We start from the raw sequence: 14066 nt of genomic DNA, 5'->3' as shown, positions 1-14066 counted from the left end.
CAGTGAGATCTTATGGGGGCATTTTTTTTTAAATTGAAGATCCCTCCTCTAAAATAAAGATAGAATGAGTCAAGTTGATATGAAACTAGCCAGTACAATCCCTGTAGCTCTAAATCCATAGAAATCTCATGTGTCTGCCCCTCTTCTAATCTAAAGTGAAAAGAGGTTCCATTTACAGATCCAAAGAAATCTATTCTATTCACATCAACTGAATCTCTTAACTGGGTTCTCTAAGTAAATGAATAGCACAAACTAGCTCAATAAGGATGCAGATGTGCTGTGTGTCATATAGTCAGGTAGTGGCTTTTTACCTGCACAAAGAAGCCCAAAAAAAGAGAACGAGTGAGGAGATGGGACTGTTAGGGAGGAATATGTTGCTCTCAATGAAGTCTGTCCTTCAAGTGCTTGCAGACTGAGTCTATATCATATCTACTTTTCTTCCTTTTTCTTTTCCAGGGAGTCAGAATGTGGTCTTGTAAGAGCTATGTCAAGTTCCTTGGTTCATTTGAATACATTTTATGACAGAATTTTAAACTCAGGCTATCAAAGGAGACTGGAGGTTCCTTTGGTACTGTGCTACCTTGTAAAGACATTCTCAAGTCAGAAGTAATTGGTTTCAATTCTTCCTACTGTTACTGTATGCGTGGAAAGAAATATGTAAGCAGAAGCTATAGATTAGAGTTTCCACTTACATTTGCAGAGTACAGACTTAGTCTCTTTGTTTTACCATCTCACTTCTGAAGATTTAGTGTTTCTGGTCTGAGAAAGAGACAGTGGAAATGTTCTGGGAGTCTGGAGATAGTGATGCTTGCTTCTTAATGGAACATAGCACTCTTTCTTTTCTCCTGTACGTGGGCATCAGGCCTGATCAGCGAATTACTATTTGGAAGCTCCATTCTGCAAGTGACTAATAGAGGGTTATCTCAACATGGTAGCTACATTCTTGATATGCATCTTATTTTGATCAACCTATAGGGGTCTAATCAAAAGTTTGTTATTCACCACATTCAAAGTGAACAGGAAAAGTCGAAATTAAAACAAGCATATCATTCCACGTATCTCTTGCTCTCAGATACCAAACTATGAGTAGACTCACAGACTAAGGGAAGATTTTTGTAGCCTTGTAGCTTTCCAGAGAAAAGTGTGAGCTTAGGATAATAGCATTGCTTCAGCTCTGGGTGAAATGCTTCCAACAGGGAGTTTTACAGTCTGAGATGTGTTCATTTTAGCACTTCAGGACATCCCTGTATCATTTGATTGTATATAAGCTAGAGTGTCAGTGTGAAAATCTTTATAAGAACTTTTTTAAATGGTCAAAACATGCATGTAAAGCCAACAGATGTTATGGAACTTTCCAAGACTCCAAAGGGAAATGGTGTCTAATTTCTGGTTAGGGATTACGACTGCACAGATATCAATCGGGGGGCAATTGAAGGAGTAATACTCAGTTCACACTTAAGAGTGTGGGTTGCGTGGCTTGATAATCTGTGATCTCCAGAGCATTGGCTATGTAACTGCTTAATTTACATCTTTGTTGACATACATTAATTAATAAGAAGGGCTTCTGTGAAACAAATCTCTTGTGAACTCATGTTACATTTCATTTAATCTTTACTTCATCTTAGGGCACAAAGATTATTATCTAAGGTTGAAAGGCATTAGATCTAATCAGTGAGCTTTTCTTAATATTACTGGAACTAATGTGTTTTTGCATATGTGACATGATATATTTTATATAGGTTTGTGATAGTTTGAATATGCTTGGCCCAGAGAGTGGCACTATTAAAAGGTGTGTCCTTGTGGGAGGAAGTGTGTCATTGTGAGTGTGGGCTATAAGACCTTCATCCTAGCTCCCCGGAATCCAGTCTTCTCCTAGCAGTCTTCAGATGAAGATGTAGAACTCTAAGCTACTCTTGCACCATGCCTGCCTAGACACGGCCATGTTCCTGCCTTGATGATAATGGACTGAACCTCTGAACCTGTAAGCAAAGCCAGACCCATTTAAATGTTGTCCTTATAAGAATTGATCATGTCATGTGTTCACAGCAGTAAGACCTTAACTAAAACAAGGTTCATGTTTTTAAAAGGCCTAGTCACCTGCCTAATGGTTAGTTAATTCTCAGAAGTTCAAGTGGCTTTTAGTTGTTAATTTGTTTTGGATGCATTTTTGTTTCTTGAAACAAGTTCTTTCTACATATCTCTGGTTGACATGAATTTCACCTGTAGACTATACAGGCTTTGAACTCACAAATATGTTCCTGTTTCTGCCTTTCAAGTGCTAGAATTAAAGGCATGTGCCACCATTCTTAGTCTAGGTCTAATGACTTTAATATAAGACATAAAATTGGGATATAGTAAAATACAGAGTGAGTTCCAGGACAGCCAGGGCTACACAGAGAAACCCTGTCTCGAAAAACAAAACAAAACAAAACAAAAACAAAAACAAAACAAAACAAAACAAAACAAAACAAAAACAAAACAAAAACAAAACAAAAAAACAAAATACAATTTGCCAAATATCATCAGTTCACATTTACATTGGAAAATATAACTCATAACTCTGGCAATAAAATTCATAAGTTGAAAGCATTATACTGTAAAATAAACATCATAAATACTTGATTTCTTTCTTAAAAGGAAATAGTAGGAGGTAGTGTTTTACAATGGATGTTTCTAGTATAAACATTAAAGTCAACAAAATTAATAAATCTGAGCTTTATGCATAAAAGAAAAAGATCTGAGCTTTCCTGGGATTTCACTTGAAGCATTATCCCTCCCTGTGTATGTAGAAAATAACTCCAATGATTACTTTCTTGACGATACTTCTCAATCTTCAATACAATGCAAATATGAATGCAAATCCCACTAAATTTCCAGGTCAGCTTCATCATCTGTTTCAGCCATACACATATTTCTTCCACAGATGTATCTACGACATGTATCTGCATGTTGCCATTTCAGGTACACATCAAGTTTTTACAGTAAGTGGGAACTTACAGAGAGTCTACCTTATTCCTATATTCCAGAATGCACGTGTTCTTGACAATTTTCTTTCACACCTTCACAGAAATGCAACACAGACCACATCAAATGCATTTATGCCTAAAGCCATTAGTGTTTGGCTAAGAGCTCAGGCAATGGGCCCAAAAGCAAGAATGTCCAGGTCATGCGTACTGAAACTCAGGAGCTATTTATGTTGGGACTTCTTTTGCCTTTCTTTCCTCTATCCTTGACAGGACCAGCAAGTCATTCTTCAGTGATAGGGTCCTACGGAGGAAGCTCCATGGAGTCAGAAATATAGAAGATAGAGATGTGGGTTCAGATGATCCTTAGCAAGCTATGGCTTATGCCAATCAAACTTATTAGGAAATATAGCATCCTAATTATACCTGCATTATATACAAGTTTTTTTTCTGAAGGAGAAAATGGACAGTGCCGTTTAAAATGTATTATACAATGGGATTGAAGTCCCTAAGAAGCTAATCCTGCAACTTTGTATAAGGGGGATACAGAGTTTTTCAAGGGAATCAGAGACTAAGCAATTCATGGCTTCAGGACAGATAGTCATAGTCTTTTACAATGAGAGGAATTGGATTCTCAGTGTCTCAAGCCACAGCAACCCCAAGGCCATGGTCCTAGGCTATTACTGGCTCTGCCAATCATGTTTCTGGTTGAGAGATGAATCTATGTTTCTTCTCCATACTTCAGGGTCTTATGGAAAGTCTCTGGTCTGTCTCAAACACAACAGATCTGCAGTAGTTACTATAGAGAGTATTTGGGTATCTGGGGGGTCAAAATAGTATAGTGTAGCTCTTCTTCATCTGTACATGAAATTTCTAAGATTTACTGGGAAAACATACATTATATTTCTGAGTCCAGAAAAGGTTTAGTGTATCTGAGAATCTGCCTTGTAATCACATTTAAATATACACACCACTAATGAGCTGGCCTTGATGATCCCTTAGAAAAAGGAATTGAACTAAGGGAGGCATGGACTAACGTGTGCACAGATCAGCAACTAGCTATGCTGAGTCAACCAGAACAGGCCTTTCTGTATTAGTTACAGTTAGTCCAGAGAAATAGAGACAGCTAGATGGCTAATGTTACCTTCTGTTTGTCCACAACTGAAATATATTGGCTCTTCTAGAAGAGTCCCCAGACTAATGACCCAATTTGTCCTGGATCTTTCTTTATTGTTCTTTGTTGCTCCTATTCCCTCAACATCTACATCTATGTGACATCAGTATTTTTCCATTACCCAAGATATGGGTATTGTCCCATATTGTGCCCAAGATATGTCACCTAACTTCTTTACAGGACAACCATTGTAGTTAAGGTTGTAAATTGTCTTTTAAAAGAAAATCAAGTGAATATTTTCAGCAACAATCATGGCACTTTCAATAGTAACACTTACCCTGGTCTTACAAGACAGAACAATCTCCTATGACTTCCAGAACTTGTTGTTGTCCAATCGCTCTCATTCCGATAAACTATGACTCATTTCACCAACCTCAAACAATGCTTTCCTCAGAAAATTGGCAAAAATCTAAATCAACTTCAGATAAAATCAGGCCCCATGAGTAATGAGAGGGAAATAGCATCTAAACACTTCCTTGTTTTTATTTTAAAATCATTTTATTGAGTCTTTTAAAAATAAATTACAAAATCTATCAACATGATTAAAGGAGGGGGTGATAACTCTGCCCATCAAACAGAAAGGTTTATTTAGATTCAGAGAAAAATGCATGGCTTCTTAGTCTTCATAGCTGTGAGAGACACTCTCACATGCAAACAATACATCCACTTTTAGAGAATACACCTTAGCCATCCCTTTCACCAGTGAGTATGCTGTTATAATCAGCATCAGAATCACTCCATGATCTTTCATATTTCGACATGCAGAAAAAAAAAACAGTAAACACATCAATCTCAAAACTTTAATATGAATCCTGCCCATCTCATACCAGATATTTGCACGCAAACACACACACACACAAATACACACACCACACACATACACACACACACACACACACACACACACACACACACACACACACAGGATCTATTTCACCACCAACAAAAAAAATGCTACCCTCAGAAAATAGCCAAAAATCTAAATCTACCTCAGACAGAAAGTCAAACCTCATTAGTAATAAGTAGAAAAGGACACTGGGAAATGGGAAATACGTGTGTGTGTGTGTGTGTGTGTGTGTGTGTGTATTTCTCATCTGTAGTAACTAAAACAAGTTATTAAAATTTAGTGCTTTTATCTTTAAAGACTGATTATAAACAAGAGACAGTTGAAGACTAGTAAGTGCAGATAAATAATAATATTTACTGAGATCCTTTTAACAATCAATTTGCCTCATTGTTTTTATGAGAACTAAGGCCACATCTCCAAGCTAAAATGTTCCAATTGCATATTATGCATTTCATTTTGGAAACTTCACAAGGATTCTGAAAATTGGGTAACTCTAGCATTATATTGTTTCATCCAGTGCCCTCTTATATGCTAAGGTAAAGACCATCACAGAGTTCGCATGATGTCACCAACCTTCATAAATTATAATTAGGTACCAGCAGTAATATTGCCAAAAAATACCACTCTAGAAAAGGCCCAGAGTTGGATCTAACATGGTTTCCATCACCAAATAGCTCTTAATTCAATCACAAAAACACCAGGATCGCTTGTGCCAAGTTGCCATTTCACAAATTCGATTGTGCTACAAACACCAAAATTTAAAAGCACCTATAATTACAATTAATAAAATAAAGAAGCTATTCATTCAACTCCATCATGGTAATATCTATCACCTTTTTACTACATGGAATCTGGCAATTGATTACCTCTTTGCTGATTATGTCATCAAATCTAATGGGACACTGTAAGGGAAAAAAAAAACATGTTAAGTAAAAGGAAGAATCAATATTCTGACTGATTAGAGGTCTCATGCATAGGTAGAAAAGCTCACCCAGAAAATGTGTGGGAAACCTTAGAACTAACCACCAATCATCCTCATTTCTGCTTTCTGGATGCCCAATGAGCCAGTATGAATATTGCAGGGACCCTGGCTCTATTTCTTGCTCTCATAGTCATCTTGCTCTCATTTAAAAGCACATAGAAACTGCTTGATTTTTTTTTTATCATTAGACAATGTAGAAAGTATGTGACAGCAGAGTTGATGCTAAAGAAAGTGACAAGGTTAACATCTGAAAGAAGCCAGTTGGTAGAGAAAGACTACAAACCATTCCTAACTTAGGCCACATAGAACAAACAGATAAGACTCCAGAAAAGCCCATAATATACCAGCATAGGAAAGGCAAGTGCTGTAGAAATGATCTATAAAAGATTGTCATCCAGTTGGTCAGTCCTTTGCCCAGAAATACTTTTCTTTCTTATAAAACTATCTCTCTTTCTCATGATGTGTGCCTGATACAACTCTTTAACCTGGGTGGAAAGTACCTTTCCTATAGACTCGGATCTGAGCCTATTACAATTCCAAAACTGAGCCTAAAAGAACAGAAACTTCTTTCTTTCCTTTTCCTCGAATGGAACACAGTTCACTCGGTTACATGAACTCCGTTTCTTATCTCCACTTTGCTTTGTCACACAGTCTTCTGAGAGGCTTACTTAAGGACACTATTGTCTGAGTTCTTTGCTCCTTTCCAATGGATGTGGGTTGCCATGGGAACGCGAGTGACCTCCACTTTGGACAAGACTCATTGAAGCTCTTTATGGAATGGAATTACTCTCAGCCATTTCTCTTGGCTTTCTGTAGCAGTGGCTGACATACATCCCACAGCTAAGTGAATGGGTTTGGATAATAAACATAAGAGCATCTGTGCTGATGCAGCATAACCACAGGGAGCTAGATAGCTACTTTTAGACAGGCTTATCGAGGCCCTGTGGAAAAACAATATTGCACTGCCAGAGTGTAGCAAGATGGATTCCTTGAGGTGGGGTATTATGTACAGTTCTCAGCACTCTTAGATACGTTGGGTACCAGGACTAGTGACTTGCTATGCCCAAAGATACTGAGGGATGAAGCCATACTGTGGAGGTAGTCTGGGCACTAAAGTATCATGATGGGGATTTTGTGCTGATTCAGAACCTTATTATCCTGGTGCCATTTTTTTTTTTTTTTTTAGTGCAACATTATCAATATGAGGGCTTTGCATTGAGTTTTTGTCACAACCACTTTTAGACTTGAAATTCTATTATGGGCTAGTATTTTAATCCTTCATTGGGTAGATCTCTTTAAATTGTGTTTTATCATATGTTAATCTTACTAGGTATGGGGCTCAGTGATAAGAGGAGACATCTGGGGAATCCAGTTTGGGTTCATTGACCTGCCAAATGATATTGCCCTCATGCAGTGTCTCCAGTCAGTTATGTTGGAGAATGGCTAGCTATGCATGGAGTCATCAAGTTGTAATTAATGACTGGGCTTCCTGAGGCTGCCTATACACAGAAGGTCCAGACATCATGACAAATGGACAAGACCATATCCTTTACATGTTTTTTCTTGCAAATTCAAAAGTCTTTGCTGAGAAGTAGGATCCAATGGCCAAACACAGCTCAGAAGTACGTTACTATCATGGTCCCTCTGTTCTGGGAAGTGATTATGATAGTGATTGACACATTCTGCTGCCATGAAAACGCCTTATATCCACAACGGAGGCCTTTTAACAAAACAGGGGTGCTTGAATATAAGACACTACAGCTGTTATTTTGTTATATCTTTCTAACATGTTTATTGACAGAGTCTACATCTTACAAAGCCCCCCCACTAAAAATGTGCAGTTCAGTGGCTTTTAAAACAGTCAATAAAGCTGAATTAAATTTTTATCATCCCAGACACAAAACTCTACAACCAATAGCTATCAATCCTGGGTCTCTCTCTTGTCTTCAAACACTACACATATATTGCCTTTCTCTTTATTTCTATAAATGTCTATATTTTAAAACATTATGCCTATTTTGCCCATATGAAATCATGTGGTATGCTGTATTTTATGACTGGCTACAGGCTTCTTTCATTCAGCATAGTGTTTTATAATATTTCTGTTTATTTCATATATACATACAACATATTTTGTTAATATTCACCTCCCATTCTTTCTCCTAACTAATCTCAGATCAATCACTCAATCCCACATTCCCTCTCAACCAATGGAGTGTAGTCTGCCTGACATACTGACAGTGACCACAATCACAAATAAATAAATAAATAACTCTAAAATACAAAACAAAACAAACAAGCAAATAAACACCTGACTCTCCCTCCTTAAGAAGACATCAATTGTCAACAACTTGTCAGCTAGGGATGGGGCCTCATGAGCCTCTTCCCACTCCACAGTGTACTTTGAAAGTCTATTCATGACCAGGTGTGACAGTGTGATGTATATTTATGATCACAGCAATTGGCAGGATAAGGGAGAAAGATCAGAAGTTCAAGGTCATCCTCAGTTACATATAGAGTTTATGACCAGCTTGGGCTGCCTGAAACCTTTGTTTTAAAATTGTTTTTACATGGTCCATACATGTAGCATGTGTCATAATTTCACTTTATTGTTTAATAAAAGGACAACTGTATTCAAATATTAACTTTATATGTATATTCTATACTTTATTTCCAATTTTAACTGCTACAGATATTTTATGAGCATTCATGTATAATTTTTTCAACTTCTTTTTTTATTGGATACTTTATTTACATTTCAAATGTTATCCCCTTCCCCTGTTTACCCCCAGAAATCCCCTATCCCATGCCCCCACCCTCCTGCTTATATGAGGCTGTTCCCTCCCACCCATCGACACACTCCTGCCTCCCAGCCCTACACTCTCTTACACTAAGGCATCAAGCTTTCACAGGATCAAGGGCTTCTTCTCCTATTGATGCCAGACAAGGCCATCCTCTATTACATATGTGGCTGGAGCAATAAGTCCCTCCATATGTACTCTTTGGTTGTTGGTTTAGTCCCTGAGAACTCTGGGGAGTCTGTTTGGTTGGGTGTTTTGGTCCTTCTTTGAACGAAAATCAAAATACTCATGGAAGCAAGTATGGACACAAAGTGTGGAGCAGAGACTGAAGGAAAGACCATCCATAGACTGCCCCATCTGGGAATCCATTCCATATACAGTCACCAAACACAGACACTATTGTGGATGCCAAGAAGTGCATGCTGAGAGGAGCCTGATATCACTACCTCCTGAGAGGCTCTGCCAGAGCCTGACAAATACAGAGGCTGATGCTTACAGCCAACCATTGGACTGAGCACAGGGTCCCTAATGGAGGAGTTAGAGAAAGGACTTAAGGAGCTGAAGGGGCTTGTAACCCCATAGGAAAAACATGTATAATATTTTTATATGAGCATAGACTTTCATTTTTGATATAGACTAAGTAGAATAGCAGACATCTGATCACTCTATGTCCAACCTTTTAAAGAATAACTACCCAAGTTCCCAAGGTAGTGGCAACCTTCTACCTTCCCACTCACCAAACAGTAGTTCTGTTGCACCCTTTTAATCCCCACCTATTTCTCATTATCTGCCCACTTCATGGTGGCAAATCTTGCTGCTCTTAAGGAGTCTATCAGGTGGTTTTGATTGAGATTTGCTTGATAGATAACAATGAGAATCATTAAGTGCTCTTTTTGCCTTACTATATAATACTTTGAAGAGTTGCCTTTTCACACCTTTGCCTACCTGGTTGACTTTATAGTGATGATTTATAAGAGTTTTTAAATGTATTACATTTATAAATCTTTCATCATATATATGACTTATCATATATAGTTTGATTTCCAGTGGGAAGTCCATTATCCATCTAAAAATCTAAACTGAACTCTCCTGTGATGACTGGGCAATGCATGTACATGTATGCAAGGTAGAAATCTCTCTTTCATTTTGCTTATCTCTTGTACCATTTATTTATGTGGCAGTCCAGGAAGGCAGTGAGTCAAGCCTGTGTGGGTGGTAGAGAACAGAAGAATGTGTTAGGACAGAAGCTTGAAGCACAAATTATGACTATTCCCATCCACAAGTCCCAGAGGACTTGATAAGTATATTGAAATTCCTCAAGCTCTACAATAGGAGAGCAAGGCTTTCTAGAATGAATAAAAGGACCTCAGGGTTCAGCTTTCTGTTTACTTCTAGAGAAAAAACTATGTTGTATGGTTTCTAGATAATTACCAGAAACCTCAGAAAAAAATAATGTCGTTTAATGAATTTATGTAGGTTGGCTTGGAATTCACAACCTTGCTGCCTCAATCTCCCACTTTCTAGGATTACATAAATGCACCACTACATGTAGGCCAATCAATGCATTGCTTGTAAGTGAAAGAAAGATGGTCTTTAATAAACAGTGACACATTTTTTTTTCTGTGTTGTGAATGCATCATTCAATAAAATTACTGACAAAGTGCAAACAACCTTTTATGGAGTACCAAGGAGCAGCACCTCAAAACATTTCTGTTTGTGGAGTGAAGTAAATTTAGTGAATGGGACAGACTGTTGAGAAAAGATGGGTAGTATTTGGGAAATGATGAAAACTGAGGCTGTTGGGCAAAGAAGCAACTAACAAGAAATGTAAAGTCTGAATAAATATGAGAATAACATACCAATTCCAGTAGGAACTTTGAGAAGATTGGAAGATAGAACAGAATGGAAGAGAGGACAAGGGTGATTCTGCATGAAGTGGCAGAGCTCAAACCTCCTAAGAATGATACTTGAGTACAAGAGAGATATGGCTGAATCCACAGCTGAAAGACTGTGGAGGGTTAATGGTGGCTCTGCCTCTCAGAAATTCTTGTAAAACCTACTTTATTAAAGACAGTTGATCATTGTTCTAACTGGCATTGTAGTCTATTCCAGTTTCTCTGCTGAGTATTTCAGAGAAATGTGTCTCTTAATATTCTTACAAGCCACATAAACAAGACAGCATTTAAGTTTCTATCTTACAGGCAACTGGGCAACAGTAGAACCTAAAGTCAGATGGGTCTTGATAGAGCTTTGCACTAATCCTTTCAGCTTTCTCTTATTCTTTGGAACAATGACTGTCTATCCATGTATCCATGTGCATACTGGAGATAGAGCTCCATCTGAATTCCATAAACAGGAACTCTAGTCTAAGAGAAAGACTATGTGGTCGCTAACGATATGCCTTTAAAGGAGCTGCTTAATTTCTGGAAGCCTTAGATACTTCTGTCAGAGGAAGATGAGAAAACATCTGACCTCACTGTGTTACCTTGGGGACTCACAGTGACAACCACATAAAATTCAGACCATGACATTCCTGTAAACTCACACACCATGAATGCCACTTTTGTGACTACCATTGTTATTAACAGTTATCAGTGTTCTACTTGTCAGTTATCCTTATGACCAAGTCAGGATGAAGATGAAGGCTGTCTGTCTCCATGTGCAGATCACTAGGCTCACAATATTAAATGTATTTGCTTGGGGCTTCAAGGGTAAGGTTGTTTTTGTTGCTTTTGTTGTTGAGGTTTTGTTTATTTGTTTTGTTATTGCTGCTGCTGCCATGTTGTTGTTGTTGTTTTAGAATAAGATGTATTACTGTCTCTTATTATGGATCACCACGGAAAGCATACAGGTAGCATTGGATCTTGTTTCTGAGTTCTGTGAATACCCTGTGGTTGCAAGAAATGCTTTCCCTGTCCTGGCTAAGAGAATGTTTCCTTTTCTTCTAAATTCTGGGTGGGGTCATGTATTCCAGAGAGCTTCATTTCAGAATTCCAGACTATTAGCCACAGAAGACCTCCGGCCTCCTTATTAAAGGTCAAGATACTTTGTCCTTCTTTCCTCTGGGTGAGCATCACTCACTTGTCAGGATCAAAATTCTTCCCAGAATAGATATGTGATGCATACAAACTCTATGTAACAGAAGAAAAGGGAGGAGGGGAGACAAGACAGATTCTGAGAGGGGCTGGTAGAGAAGCACTGCTGCCAAGAGTACTTTGAATCATCTGTCTCATTCTGTGCTCCCTGTAAAGGAGCTTGGCTGCAGGAGCTACAGCTTTTGCATATCAATGTAGGCCTAGAAATGTGAGGCAGAAATGAGTTGAAGAAACAAAGTGCAAACACAGAGAGGGAAAGATCAACTGTGATCCTGAGAAAATCCTAACCTTACACCAAATTTGATAGGGTGTCTTCATTGAAGGAAACATAGAAACCAACGAAGGCGATATCTGTGCTCAGTTTCTGAGGCTGCTGCTGACTTAAGAGTATATGTGCCCATCAGATATGATGCCAGCCTGGGACTTAGGAGAGACAGGAGATCACCCACACAGTACCAGTGGCCACAAAGCCACACATCTTATAAAAGTACTTGATAGTCATGATCATCTTGTCCAATCAAAGTATCATGTTAAAATCCAACAAGAACTTAGATATTTCCAGGTAATAGGTACAAATATAAATTCAACTTCAGTTAAGTCCCAATCCAAATTGGAGTAATCAATTTTGGGGTTTAAACATTCTAATAGGTTGTAGTATTTTGCTGTATATTTAATTTGCAATTACCCACTGATGATGCTGTGTGTTTCTACTGGACTTATTTAAAATCTGTATATCATACAGGTGCGATAGCTATTCAGATCTTTTTTTTTTCATGTGTTTGTGTGTGTAAGAGACAGACAGACAGACAGAACAGACAGACAGACAGAAATGAAGACAGAGAGACAGAGACAGAGAGACAGAGAATATACACACGTGTGTGCAGAGTCCTGAAGAGGGCAATCATTTGGAGCTGAAGTTACATGTGATTGTATGCCATCAAATTTGTGGGTGTGGGGAGCTGAGCTCAGGTCTTTTTGTGAGTGCTGCTAACCACTGAACCATCTCTCCAGCCCACTTATCCACAGTTTTCAATTACGATTTTGTTATCTACTGATGGATTTACAAGTTCTTTCTGTATTTGAATACACACTCTTTATGAAATTTATGCCTTGCACATATTTTCTCCTGGTTTGTGATTTGTCTTTCTGGTCTCTCAATGGTATCTTTCACAGAACAGAGCCAATCACTTTAATAAAGTCAATATATCAAGTTTTCTTTCACACATTATAGTTTGGGTGTTGTATTTGAAGATTCATCATCCAACACACTGCATAGATTTTTTTTTTCTGCTGTGATTTCTTCTGGAAGTAATATACCTTTGCATTTTGCATTTAGGTGTACAATCAATCCTCAGTAAATATTTGTGTATATTTGTATCTATATTGTCTGGGTATATTTTCCATTTTCTTTTATAATGCACATTTACATTCCCGAAAGCCATTGTTAAAAACTCTCTTTGTTGAATCTTCTTTGCTCCTTTACTGAATAATCATCAGCTGAAAATACTATGTGGGTCTATGCCTAGCAAATGTGTCATTAACATGTACTTCCTGTGTATATGAGAGACAGATGAAGAGGGGTGTGTGTGTGTGTGTGTGTGTAAGAGAGAGAGAGAGAGAGAGAGAGAGAGAGAGAGAGAGAGAGAGAGAGAGAGAGAGAAAACATAAGCACATATGTAACACAGTATCAAGACCAGAGGCTAACTATAAATGTATCTATTGCTCACCACCTTATTTTTAAGACTGTGTTTCTCATTGAACCTACAGATTATTAATTCAGCTCAGCTGGACCGGCCCACTGAGTTCCAGACTATTTTGGCCCCTGCATGTTAATATTACAGTAGCACCACGATACCCAGCTTTTGCTTGGCTGCTGGGATTCAGAGTTAGGTCCTCATGCTTACACAGTATGCTCTTTGCCAAGTAAGCCATACTCCTTAATTATTTAATATTATATACTATTCCCCAGCTTCCTGTGTGTGAATTTCCACAACTCTTATGGTGTAGTTTTCTGGTGATTCCTGAAGTAAGATTATGTAACTGTTAGGGCTTTGCTACTCCTATTCAGTGTGGCTCTTCAGAGTCTTGATTTTCTACATCAACTTAAGAATTGCTTTGCAGATGTCCATATAATATTCTACTGGGGCTCTGAATGGGATCTTATTGAGTCTATAGACCAAGTATGAAAGAACTGAACACCTTAA

The sequence above is a fragment of the Mus caroli genome, unplaced genomic scaffold, assembly GCF_978045245.1.
Source record: "Mus caroli unplaced genomic scaffold, Mus_caroli_1 scaffold_2, whole genome shotgun sequence".
Classification (NCBI taxonomy): Eukaryota; Metazoa; Chordata; class Mammalia; order Rodentia; family Muridae; genus Mus; species Mus caroli.
This window is presented reverse-complemented; position numbering follows the sequence as displayed.